At 48.0% G+C, this 12,427-nt stretch overlaps 1 long non-coding RNA gene across 2 annotated transcripts in view; it reads left to right on the top strand.

Annotated features, from left to right (window-relative positions):
* Positions 1-1,862, top strand: part of LOC131274567 (uncharacterized) — a 65,386-nt gene extending 63,524 nt beyond the window's left edge. For both annotated transcript variants that reach the window (XR_009181821.2, XR_009181822.1), the window contains exon 2: positions 621-1,862. This is a non-coding gene — a long non-coding RNA (uncharacterized lncRNA). The remainder of the gene's footprint in view (positions 1-620) is intronic.
* The last annotated feature ends 10,565 nt before the right edge of the window (positions 1,863-12,427 follow it).

Below are 12,427 nucleotides of genomic sequence, written 5' to 3'. Positions count from 1 at the left end.
TCAATGCATGCTTTTAAAACAATTTATTTATTTTTATTAGCGATGTTGTAGGTTTGCAGAAAAATTGTGCAGAAAATACAGAGTTCCCATATATACCCCCTCACACGCTCAGTTTTCTCATTATTAACACCTTGTGTTAGTATGGTACCTTTGGTACAATTGATGAAACAATATTATTATAATTATACAATTACCTATAGTTCATTGTATACATTAGGGATCCTGTTAGTTTTGTATAGTCCTGTGATTTTTTAAAAAAATTTTCTCTGGTAACATATATACAATCTAAAATTTCCCCTTTTAATCACGTTCTAATATATGCTGCAGTGGTGTTAATCATGTTCACAGTGTTGTGCCACCATCACCAAATTCCATTACCAAAATTTTTCCATCACCCCAAAAAGAAACGCTGTACCAATTAAGTATTAACTCCCCATTCCCCATACTCACTCTGGTCCCTGGTTACCTGCATTCTAGTTTCTGACTATGAATTTGCTTATTGTTATTGTTATTTTTTTTAACTTTATCCCCCTTTCCCCCTCCCCAAGATGACTCTCTCGTCTGCTTTGCTTGTGGTCTGCTCCTTGCCTGCTCATTGTCTGTTTCTTTTTTTTTTTTAGGAGGCACCAGAATTGAGCCCAGGACCTGCCATGTGGGAGGCGGGCACCCAACTGCCTGATCCACATCCACTCCCCTATTTTTTAACTTTATTTTTAAAGAAGTTTTAGATTACAGAAGAGTTAACATCGAAAATACAGGGGATTCCCATATACCCCACCCCTCCCCCTCTCACATTTTCCCCTATTAATAACATCTCAGAAAAGTGGATGTGGCTCAAGTAATTGGGCTCCTGTCTACCATATGGGAGGCCCCGGGTTTGATTCCTGGGGCGAGTTCGATTCCCAGGGCTTCCTGGTGAAGACAAGCTGGCCCATACCATGGAGAGCTGCCAGCCCACGCCGTGGAGAGCTGGCGCAGCAAGATGATGCAACAAAAGGGAGACAGAAGAGAGACAATGAGAGATACAGCCGACCAGAGAGATGAGGTGGCTCAGGCAACTGAGTGCCTACACCAGAGGTCTTGAGATCGGTTCCCAGTGCTTCCTAAGGAGAAAGACAAGAAGAAAAGACAAGCAGACATGGAAAGAACACACAGCGAATGGACGCAGAGAACAGACAGCTAGCGCAAACAACAAGGTGGGGGAGAATGTAAATGTGGTTAAAAAAAAGCCAATTTCCTTTAAAAAAAAACTTAAATGAGTGTAGTACATTTGTTACAATTGGTGAAAAAATATTGAAGCACTGCTACTAACCATGGTCTATAGTTTACATTATGTTTTATACTTAGCACTGTAAAAAATTTTATAGGTTTTGACACAATGTATAATGGTCTGTATCTGTCATTTCAAAATCATGCAGAATAATTCCAATGCCCTAAAAATGCCTTATGGGGAAGCGGACTTGGCCCAGTGGTTAGGGCGTCTGCCTACCACATGGGAGGTCCGTGGTTCAAACCCCCGCCTCCTTGACCCGTGTGCAGCTGGCCCACGCGCAGTGCTGATGCGCGCAAGGAGTGCCCTGCCACACAGGGGTATCCCTGTGTAAGGGAGCCCCGTGCAAGGAGTGCACCCCGTAAGGAGAGCCACCCAGCGCGAAAGTGCAGCCTGCCCAGGAACGGCGCTGCACACACAGAGAGCTGACACAACAAGGTGATGCAACAAAAAAGAAACACAGATTCCCGTGCTGCTGACAACAACAGAAGCAGACAAAGAAGAACACACAGCAAATGGACACAGAGTACAGACAACTGGGGCAGGGGGGAGAAGGGGAGAGAAATAAATAAATATTAAAAAAAAATAAAAATGCCTTAAGTTCCATCTATTCTTCCCTCCCCCTCTCCTGCTTATTCTAATTATTTCATATAAGTGAGATCATGTAATATTTACCCTTTTGTCTCTGGCTTTTTTTCACCCAGCATGTCTCAAGGCTAACCAATACTGACCCATTTTTCAGAACTTCATTTCTTTTTACATTCCATTGAATGTATATACCACATTTTAAAAATTCATTCATCTGTTGATTGATAATTGGGCTGCTTCATTTTTTTGGCTATTGTAATAATGCTGCTTTGAACATCAGTTTATGAATATCTGATCAAGTCCCTGCTTTCAATTCTTTTGGGTACATACCTAGAAGTGGGATGGCCAGGGCATATGATAATTCTATATTTAACTGTTTTTCACAGAGTCTGCACCATTGCACATTCCCGCCAACCATAAATGAGTGTTTCTATTTCTCCACATCCTCTCTAACACTTATTTCCAATTTTTAAAGTAGCCATTCCAGTGGTTGTGAAATGGTATCTCATTGCGGTTTCGATTAGCATTTCCCTAATGGCTAAAGATGTTGTGCTTATTGGTCATTTGTACATCTTCTTTGGAGAAATACCTATTCCAATCTTTTGCCCATTTTTAAATTGGGTTGTTAGTCATTTTGTTGTTGAATTGTCCAATCCCTGTTTTGAAGGCAACAGATGATTGCATTGCTGGCCCTTTTCAGTTTTCCAGGGACTGCTGTGTACAGTGTCTCCCTGACTTGAAGTAGATATTAAATCGTTCTCGCTGGTTGGATATATTCCCTCTCCTTTCCTGCATGATAACAGCTTACATTTATCTAGTGCTTGCAACTTGTCAAGCACAGGGCGGAGGCCATTACACAAGGACTAACTCGTTTAATCTTCACAACAACCCTGTGAAGGAAGTGATCAGTGTTCCCGTTTACCTGATGAGGAAATGGAAGCTGAGTAACTTGACCAAGGTGAAGATTTGCACTCACGCTTGTGGGGCTGACTCCAGAGCCTGTGCCTGTTAGAACTGCTGCCCCCTCACGTATAGGTACTTGTCATGACTCCTCAGATTGGCTAACGTGTGTTCCCAGGACACACTGAGCACATCCCTGTACCGTATCACACTGAAAGAACATTGACCCCCCTCAGGGTTTTTCAGCCTGGGCGCGTTGGCATTTGGGGATAGACAATTCTCTTTGTGGTGGGAGGTCCTGGGCGTTGTAGGATGTTTAGCAGCATCCTTGACGTCTACTCACTGGATACCAGTAGTACCACTACGCCCCATCCCAGAGCTGTGACGACAAAGATGACTCCAGACGTTGCACAGTGCACCCTGGAGGTCAGATCACCTCCATTTGAGAAGCACTGCTTGCCAGACTACTTGGATTCAAGTCTTGGCTCTGTCACTTAATAACCACATTTTTGGTCAAATTACTTGACTTAATTGAGCCTCAATTTCCTTATCTGCAAGTTGGGAGTAATAATACCTATACATAAGGTTATTTTGAGGATTGAATTGTTATCTATACAATCTATGAAACAGTGCCGGACAACTAATAAATGACCAGTGAGCTATTGTTCTTTACCTTTCTCTTGCCACTTGAAGGCAAGAAGCAGGTCTTCTTTTTCTCCTAACCCTTGGTGCCTAGCATTCACTGGCACTCAGAGAATGTTTGTTGAATGAACATATAACCTTTACATGCTGCAGGGGACGGTGTGGAAGGCAGACTTGCTTTCCGCAGGCAGATGGTAGACATCTAACCTATAGTCTAGTGCCTGAAGTTCCACCTCCCATCCTGTCCACAACTGTTTGTCCTTGGGAGAGTTAAAATGCAAAAAAATGCTCCAGGTCCTGTTTGGGTAATGCGTAGAAAATTCCATAGATGTACTTTCTGGTCCAAGTTGTCCCTCCCTGCCCCACCCCTGAACCACTGCAGACACACCAGCGAAAAGAGAAGGAAAACGTGAAAATTCCAAATGCAGCAGAGGATGATTCCACTGGTGTTTGGAAAGCACAATGTTCCAAAAAAAATTAAAACCTAATCTGGGTCCGGAAAAGGACATCGATGGCAGAGTACAGGGGATGTTAGCTCCTCTCTGGGGGCTACTACTTCAAGGGCTGTCATAGATGCTCCCCGCCCCCAGGATGAACCTTTTGGTATCTGGTAGGGGCCTCACACACAGAGACTGGGGTCCCTGGTAAAGGAGGGCACCCAGCGCTCTCTCTGTTTTTGTGCTTTTAACTCTTGGTATTTGTACATGCTGAAGAGGAGAGATCAGCCGAGTCTCCTTGGGGAAACCAGGGTCCTTATTTTTATTTATTTATTTTAATTTTTAGGAAATACTGGGGATTGAACCTGGGACCACTTACATGGGAAGCAGGAGCTCAACCACTGAACTACACCTGCTCCCCTTCAGGCTTCTTACATATGGGCAAGGTCCATTTACTTCCAGGAAAGAATGAGAGTGGTTCACGCATTCAACTCACAAATCTTTCATTTGGGGGATGTTTCTGTGTGCCAGGCGCTGGGCTAGGCAGTGGTTCTCAACAGAGATGATCTTACCCTCCGAGGACATTTGGCAATGACTGGAGACATCTTGAATGGTGCCAACTTGGGGGGAGGAGTGCTACTGGCAGATAGTGGACGGAGGCCAGTGCCGCTGCCGGACACCCTACAACGCACAGGAAGCCCCCCACCAACAGAGGATGGCCTAGCCTGGATGTCACAGGTACCGAGGTTGAGAAACCCTGGGATGTGTGGTGAACAAGACAGACGTGGTCCTGCCCTGGCCGAGGAACCTGGGCCTTCTTAACTAGTTCTTTAGGTCGCCAGACTTTGGCGAGGGGTCCCTTTAAGGAAAGCATTGCTCTTTCTTCTTCCCTCTCTCCAGGCCTGTGCACGGTGGGCCTGCTTTGTGGCTGGGCGAGGGCTGGTGAGTGTGTGCACGCACGTGTGCATCCAGAGACGTGGGGGTAGAAACTTGGACTTGGGCGGCTGTCTGTGTATGTCTGTGCCCGTCGGCATGGCTCTGTTAGTAAGAACTTCTCCGTCATTTCCTTCCCTTGCTTGCGGAAGAAGCCAGCTCAGCTTGCTCAGGCCCTCCAGAGGTGGAATTCGTCATCAGGCACGATTAGGCAATCACTAGGCATGACTCTTCTTTGCTCTCTTTTCTTCCTCGCCTCTGTTCGCCTTCCCCTCTCCACCCTCCCCACTGCCTCCCACCTTGGAGATAAAACGGGAGGTCAATAAACCCGCCGCTGAGTTGAAGCTTTGAACTTGGAGTTTAGTTTATGCTAACTCCCCTGTGCCTGCGCCAGGAAGCATTAAAATTTGTGCATTTCAGAGGAATCAAAGAAGAATCATGAATGACTGATCTAACCCAGGGTATACCCACCCTCAGCGCTGCTGATATCTGGGGCTGGGTGATTCTTTGTTGTAGGGCATCCCATGTGTTGTGGGATGTTGAGCAGCAACCTTGGCCTCTGCCTACTAGACGCAGCCCCAGTTGTGCCAACCAGAAGTGTCTCCAGACGTTGCCCAGTATCCCGTGGGGGTGCAAAATCGTCTCCAGTTGTGAACCACTGGACCGATCTGCAACTATACAGAACACCATGGGTGGATACTGCAAACTCAGGGTTGAACCGAAGCGCCGAATGCTAAAGCATCACACTGAACACCTCCATTTACAGAAGGCACAAAACAGGCTCTGCTGATCTACCCTGCGAGATGTCAGAACGCGGCTGCCCTTGAGAGGGGATGGGCTGGGGCACTACAGGGGCTTCTGGGGACTTCTGTACTTTTATCGGGTGCTGGGTACTCTTGTGATTTGTACACTTCTCTGTGTGTTTGTTACACCTTGAATCAAAAGTGTGTGTGTTGAGGGAGGAAACATATTAAATGAATATATTTGGGGAATCAGGGAAGGTTATTTAAAAAACATATTCCAAAACACAGGTTTCATCTTCTTTCCAAACCCTCGTCACGGAGAGTTTATGGATAACTTTATTAAAATGCTTCTTATAGAATCCCTCCAGCTCTTTCTAAAACAACAGGAACACTGAATCTTCTAAGGAATGATCAGATTGAGGAGACCCCATTGTCAGCCTCGACACCGACACACACTCCCTCGCACACAGACCCCAAACAGGGGTGTCACCAGGTCTTGGTTGAATCGAATTCCCTGCCCTTGTGTTCCCGGGGCAGCTCTACAAGAGAGGAGCAAGCTGTAAACGGCCACATGACATGGACCAACAAGCTGGCTCGAGACGTTTGAAAAGAAATGGCCCTTTTAATCATTGGGGTTGGGGGCGTACTCTACATGTGCTTCATCCGTGGAAAGAAAAAGCCTGGCCTCACACCCTTTTCCTGCAGCCTCCCCCCCCTGCCAGCCCCAGCCCCTTCACGGTCCCAGGACCTTGGGCTGTGATCCCCCTGGGGTTTCAGGGCTTTGAGAACAGCAACACAGCAAGGGAGCCGAAGGCAAAGACGACGGACGTGGCATTTTATCTTTTCTTTAATGTCCCCCTTTCAGGGAAACCCCAGGAAGGGTCTGGAAGCAAGCAGGGCGCAAGATGTGCATGAGAGACCCCCAGTGTTGGTCCCGGAGACCTCCTCGGGCACCAGCCTTTTGGGAAAAGCAGGGTGGAGGCTTGCTGCAGCCTCCCCAGCTGGTCAGCATTTACAAAGTGGGGCACATCTGCTCTTGACTGTTAGCATGGAGAAGGGGAGGGGCGAGGCGAGAAACCCCCCAAACGCCAGGATGGATCCCAGCTAGTGCCAAGAGAAAATTGCTGTTTGGCTGGAGCCACGGAGAAGTGCTTCGTGACGGAGCAGAGGCTTCATCAAAATGCCCCTTCCCGGCCGCTTCCCCTTGCATCTCCCTCCCCCTTCCTCTTTCTTTCTTTTTAAAACACTCCAGGTTCTAGCCAGCCTTGAGATTTATGACGTGTTTCGCTTTGCGAACACCCTGAGCTCGTATTTGGGTGATGAAGAGCTGAGAGGTCTGCAGACAGCCTGTTTGGTGGGAAAGGAGAGCAGAACGAATCCAGTCTATTTCCCGGTTGCTCTTTCATCCACGTACGTGAAGTCACAAATGTCCGCGGGTGTGTGGGAAGCTCAGAGCAGCCTCTGAAAACACGCAGCAACGTGCTCAAGGACAGCACTCCCCCGTGCACAGACGGAGGGGCAGCGCCTGCTGGCAGACGCGCACACAAGGCCCACCGGCATGCAGAGGACATTCAGGCTCACCCCTGACATATACAGCTGGAGGCAGATGCAAACCCGCTTCCAAACGTCAGACCCGGATGGGGCGTGTACCCGCCGTGGGCCCACGAACCTCCCAGCCGCCCCTCCGCAAAGCTGAAATGGAATGGGCTTGGCCGGACTCCTTCAATTCCCTCTTCTCACCTCAGTTCTCCTTGCAATCCAAATATCTTCCCAAATGCAGCCCTGGGACCCCAAACCAAACTCCATTCTGCTTCCTTCCTAAGACCGCCAGGCCCCTGACAAAGCAGAAACTCTCAGCAACAAGGTCTCACGCAGTTGTACGCACAGGCCTGGACCGAGACCGCGTGGACGCTGCTCTTTTTGCCTTCACAGCTGCTGCAGTGAACTTTCAGGAGAATCTGCACCTCAGGAGTGTTACCGGAGACCCTAGCAGAAAGTGAATGCAAAAGATAGATGACCCAAGGACTCATGAGGGATATGGCCTCTGACAATCAGGATGGAGAATTACATGGGGTCTCTCGGAGAGACAAAATAAAAACTGACCCCAGCAATCTACCCCCCTTTTCTCCCAAGATCTAATTACAGATGTCTTGACATTCTTTCTGCATAGAGTTTCCTTAAAAGATTTGCCAAGAAGAAACATTTGGAAACTGTGTTTTAGGTATAATCCCGTCTGGGAATCAACTGTTGCTCGCTCTGTCGTTAGATGACAAAACGCTTAATTATAACGACGGTGATGCATACCACATTTGGAAAACTGGATTCTTGACCCACACAATATACCCCATACTGACAATGGACTTTTGGCAAAACTTGCGCCTCTGATCTCACGTTAATTACTACACAAATATACTTACTGTGGGTTCTGGGTTTATGTGACCAAGTCCTCTTGACACATGGTCACAATAAAAACACGTTTTCCCCCTTGCCTTGCCCCTAAATTTTTTTTTGTCGAGATGCTGTTTTAAGGACATGAAAACTGTCTGATGAGTGTTCACCCTGCTTTTGTTCTTTTTCTTCTCTTTTATTAAAAAGCTTTTTAAACCAAGCATTCCTGGTTTGTAGTTCCCTTCTTTACTTTTGCTTTTATGCGGGCAGGAGAGACAGATTAGATTAAAGACCAAGGGACACCTCGTGAAATACATTCCATCCAGAGGCGATTTGGTTGATATAGGGTCAATTTGTGTGTGTGCGTGTGTGTGCTTTGTCTTGTGGCCTGCTGGTGGTCTTTTCATAAATACAGGGTTCTGGTTTCTAGGAATGCATTTGTTCCTTTAGCCTTTTCCCCTTCAGAAGTCTGCGGCCGCCGATTGTGGCCTGACTTTTAGGGGTCTGTGGTGCTGTGCCCAGCAGCAAATCTTCTTAACTCTTTAGCTTTCCACAATTTCTCAAAACTTTTTCAAAAAGTAGCAGGGGCTTCCTCCCAAAGTGCAGAAGGGAGAAACAGGTTGTTTCTGGGCCCCTCTCCCCACCAGCCCCCCAGGTTTGGCTGATGATGTCACAGAAGTAACCATAGCAACACTGTGACATCATAAGCAGAAAGGCTACTGACCTTGGCCTGGAATTCAAAGGGAAAACAGCCCATAAACTTCTAAAGCAAGCAGGAGATAAATATCCTTAGTCATAAAAGAACAAACGGAGTTGGGAGTGGGGGTGAGAGGCTGGAAAAAAAAATAGCAGAACTTTTCTTTTTTTTTTTTTAAAAGAAATACTGTAAAATGCACTGCCAAGTTTTCCAGGAAGTGCCAGTGGCCATTTTGATGATGTGAACTAGATCTTAAACAGAAAGAGGAAAGATGAGTGTGGCAAAGAAGGGTAGCTTACAATATGAGAAATAATCAGGTCAAGCTTTCCCCCAAACCATAATCTGTAAAATGGGGTGGCAGGGGTGAGGGAGGGGTGAATTGGAGCAAAACAAAACAATAAGCGAACAAATCCAATTCAAACAAAGTCTGGAGCTTACTTAAGGGTCGAATTGCACCCCTCCCCTCAAAGACACATTGAAGTCCTAACCCCCAGGACTTCAGAAGGTGACCTTATTCAGAAACAGGGTCGTTGCCGATGGAATGAAGACGAGGGCACACTGATGTAGGGTAGGCCCTAAATCCAGTATAGCTGGAGTCCTAAGAGGAGAAGAGACCCAGAGGCAAACCCAGGGCAGAATGGCACGTGGCAGAGGCAGCAACCGGAGTGATGTAGCTACAAGCCAAGGCACGCCGAGGAGCCTAGCGAACAGAAGCTGGGGGAGGCACGGAGAAATTCTTCCCCTGCAGGGTTTCAGAGGCTCATGGTCCTGCAGACACCATGATTTCAATCTTTTGGCCTCCAGAACTGTGAGGCAACTCATTTCTGTTGTTTGCAGCCACCTGGTTAGTGGTACTTTGTTACGGGGGCTGTAGGAAATGAAGACGGGGCTGTACCTACGTTGGTTTCTTCATTTTGACACATGTACCAAGTTAATGCCGGATGATACCATGAGGGGACACTGAAACTGGGTGAGGGGTGCTTGGGGCGCTCTGTACTATCTTCATAACTTTTCTGTCCACCTAAAATTATTTCGATATAAAAAGTTTATTAAAAACAAACAAACAAGAAGGGAGAGTGGGGCTCTGTGCTTCAGGATGAGTCCCGGAAAGTCTTCTGTGGCTTTTTTCTGGAAGTCCTACTTAACCCTGGATGGTGTGTCCTCCCATGTGCCCACAAAATGGATTTCAGCAGTGGTGACAGTGAGCAGGTGGCTGGCTGGACTCACAAGAAAGAGTCAGAAGACCCACTGTTGCTGACCTTGAGAAAAGCAAAGAAAAAGTGAAGGAAAATAAAGAAAGAAAAGAAAAGGTCTCCTGGGCCATCCTAAGGAAGTGCTTGTCCTCAGAGCCTTTCAGGCATTACCTGGCCCTAATTTCACATGAACACCTCTTTCTCTAGATTCCTGAAGTTTGGTTGACCACGTAGCAGGAGGAGATGACCAGCAGAGGCTAGGAGGGTTGAGGGGAACAGCTTTGAACTGGGAAGGGGAGAGGTGCTGGGATCTTGTGCCCACGATCTTACAAACTTGCCCGTGAGAGTGGGAAAGCCAGTGTTCTCCCCGGTCTCCCTTTCCTTGCCCGCCACATGGGCTGTTGGAAAGCAGATCACGCATGCAAGCAGACTTCATGTCAGGTGCTAGTTTGGATTGACTGGTAGAGACGGGTGGGCACCTGTGCTGAAAAGCATTCTGAGCCTGGGATCAGTGAGGAGGAGTGCTGTGATCCATTAGCAATGTCTGTCATGGATGTGGGAGGGGAAAGTGGTATTTGCCCTTCTAGGCCCCTGGACACTTGGGCCTGGCCTCTCTGGGGCCTGCTGGTCCAGACAAATGTGCTGCCACCAACAGCAGACAGAAAACAGTCCCTGGGGTTAGCCAGTCATGGCATCCAATCCCCCAGTTTCCTCGTGCTTGTATGGTCCATGACAGTTGACAAATATTAACCACAGTGTGCCAAGCCCTGAGCATACACTCTGTCATCTGGAATTCGTAGTCTGGTGGAGGAAACTGACAAGTTAAAAAGCAGCAAAAATGCACCGCGGCCAGTGCTCGGACTGCAGTTAGAAGGAGTGTTCTGTGAGCACTGAGAAGGGGGACCTGACCCGCATCTGTGGGGCAGGCTAGGGAGACTTCCTGGAAGAAGTGGCACCTAAGCTGAATTCTAAAGGAGGAGTAGGGATTATCCCAGGGAAGGGAGCAGGGAGCAGCGGGGATGGATGAGGCTGAGCTAAGGTCATACAGGGCCTGGTCAGCCTGGTTGGGGACTTTAGGCTTTATTCTGAGGTTAATGGGAAGCTGTTGAGGAATTTTAAGTAAGGGAGTCTCATTAACAAAATAATATTTTTCTGGCTCCAGAGGTAGATTTGGGAAGGAGCAAGACTGAAGACCATTTTTTGAATACAAGCCAGAAATGATGACTGCTTGTACTAGAAAATGCTAGTGGGGCAGAGGGAAGCGACCACTGAGAGCTGTTCAGGGGATTGAGTGGATAACGGGGGGCGGGTGCCAGGTCCTTAACTTCCTGAACCTCAGTTTTCACATCTGTGTGAAGTCATTTGCCTTGACAGTCATTCTGGGGTTTAAATGAGACGATATGTGCACAAATGCTTAGCATGGTTCCTGGTACACTGTAGGTGCTCAATCAGTGCTAACCGTAACCAGTGCTTTCCAAGAATCCAGGGATCCAGCCAGAGACCAAAAGATCCATTTAACAAATGGGGACGCCGAGGCCCAGAGAGGGGCGATGGATTGATCCGCACCACACAGCAAGTTAGTGGCAGAACCGTGATTCAAACCCGTTGTCCCCGCGATTCCCAGCGGGGGCCCTCCCTTCTCTCCGCTTCTCCAGTCAGTTCCCTTTTAATTGAATTCGCTGATGTCAGAGCAAGATTAAGTCCTCTAAGAAGAGAGCTGCTCTCAGCCATTGACAGCTGCGTTGGCGCCAAGCTGTGGGAGCAGGTGCGGAAAGGAGGGGAGGGGGCTGGGGAAGAGGACCGAGGGCGCTGGGGTGGGCGGTTGCCTCACAGGTTTTCTCAGTCACCTTAGCCAGTGACGTGGTTTCCCGAGTGTGCGCGTCAGCGCTCGGAGACGTCCAGCCAGAAGGCAAAGCCTTTGTTCTCCACGGGGACCTTGAGGAATGAGTCAGCCGAGAGAAGAGAAGCGGTCAGGTCATCTACAGAGGAGAGCCTGCCCTGGCTCCGAGGGAGGCAAGGCAAAAAGCAACAACAACATGGCAGCAAAAACCACCGCAGAAAACGCCATCACCGGCTGCCTCCCCCTGGTCCAAGCCACCGTCCTCTCCCACCTGCTGACCCAGCTGCCTCCTGACCCCACCCTGGACCCCACCTCCACCAGCCTCTGCTTTGCTCTTTTTTTGTTTGTTTGATTCCGTAGTCCACTTTATTGAGGTGCAATTTACATGCAAGAAAATACAACCATTTCAGGGAGCTGTTGAAGCTCAGTGATTGAGTGCCTGCTTCGCATGTATGAGGTCCCGGGTTCAAGCTCTGGTACCTCCTGAAAAAAACAAAACCAAAAACAAAAAATCCCAGAAAAACAAAACAAAATACCCATTTCAAGGGGAAAGTGCAATGAGTTCTGATGAATGTATATACACCCTTGCAACCGCCAATACAACCAAGGAACAAAAACATTTTTATTAACCCCAAAAGGTTCTGTCCTACCCCTTCCCAGTCAGCTGCCCTCCTCTGCCTGCACAGGTCTGGTCCTGGCAGCCGTTGGCCTGCACTCTGTCACTGGAGATGAGCTGGATCACTTTTTGAATGTCATGTAAATGGGATCATACAATACATACACTTTTGTGTCTGAC

The sequence above is a fragment of the Dasypus novemcinctus genome, chromosome 19 (genome assembly GCF_030445035.2).
Source record: "Dasypus novemcinctus isolate mDasNov1 chromosome 19, mDasNov1.1.hap2, whole genome shotgun sequence".
Lineage (NCBI taxonomy): Eukaryota > Metazoa > Chordata > Mammalia > Cingulata > Dasypodidae > Dasypus > Dasypus novemcinctus.
Note: the sequence above shows the minus strand (reverse complement) of the source record. Positions and strands in the feature narration are given on the sequence as shown.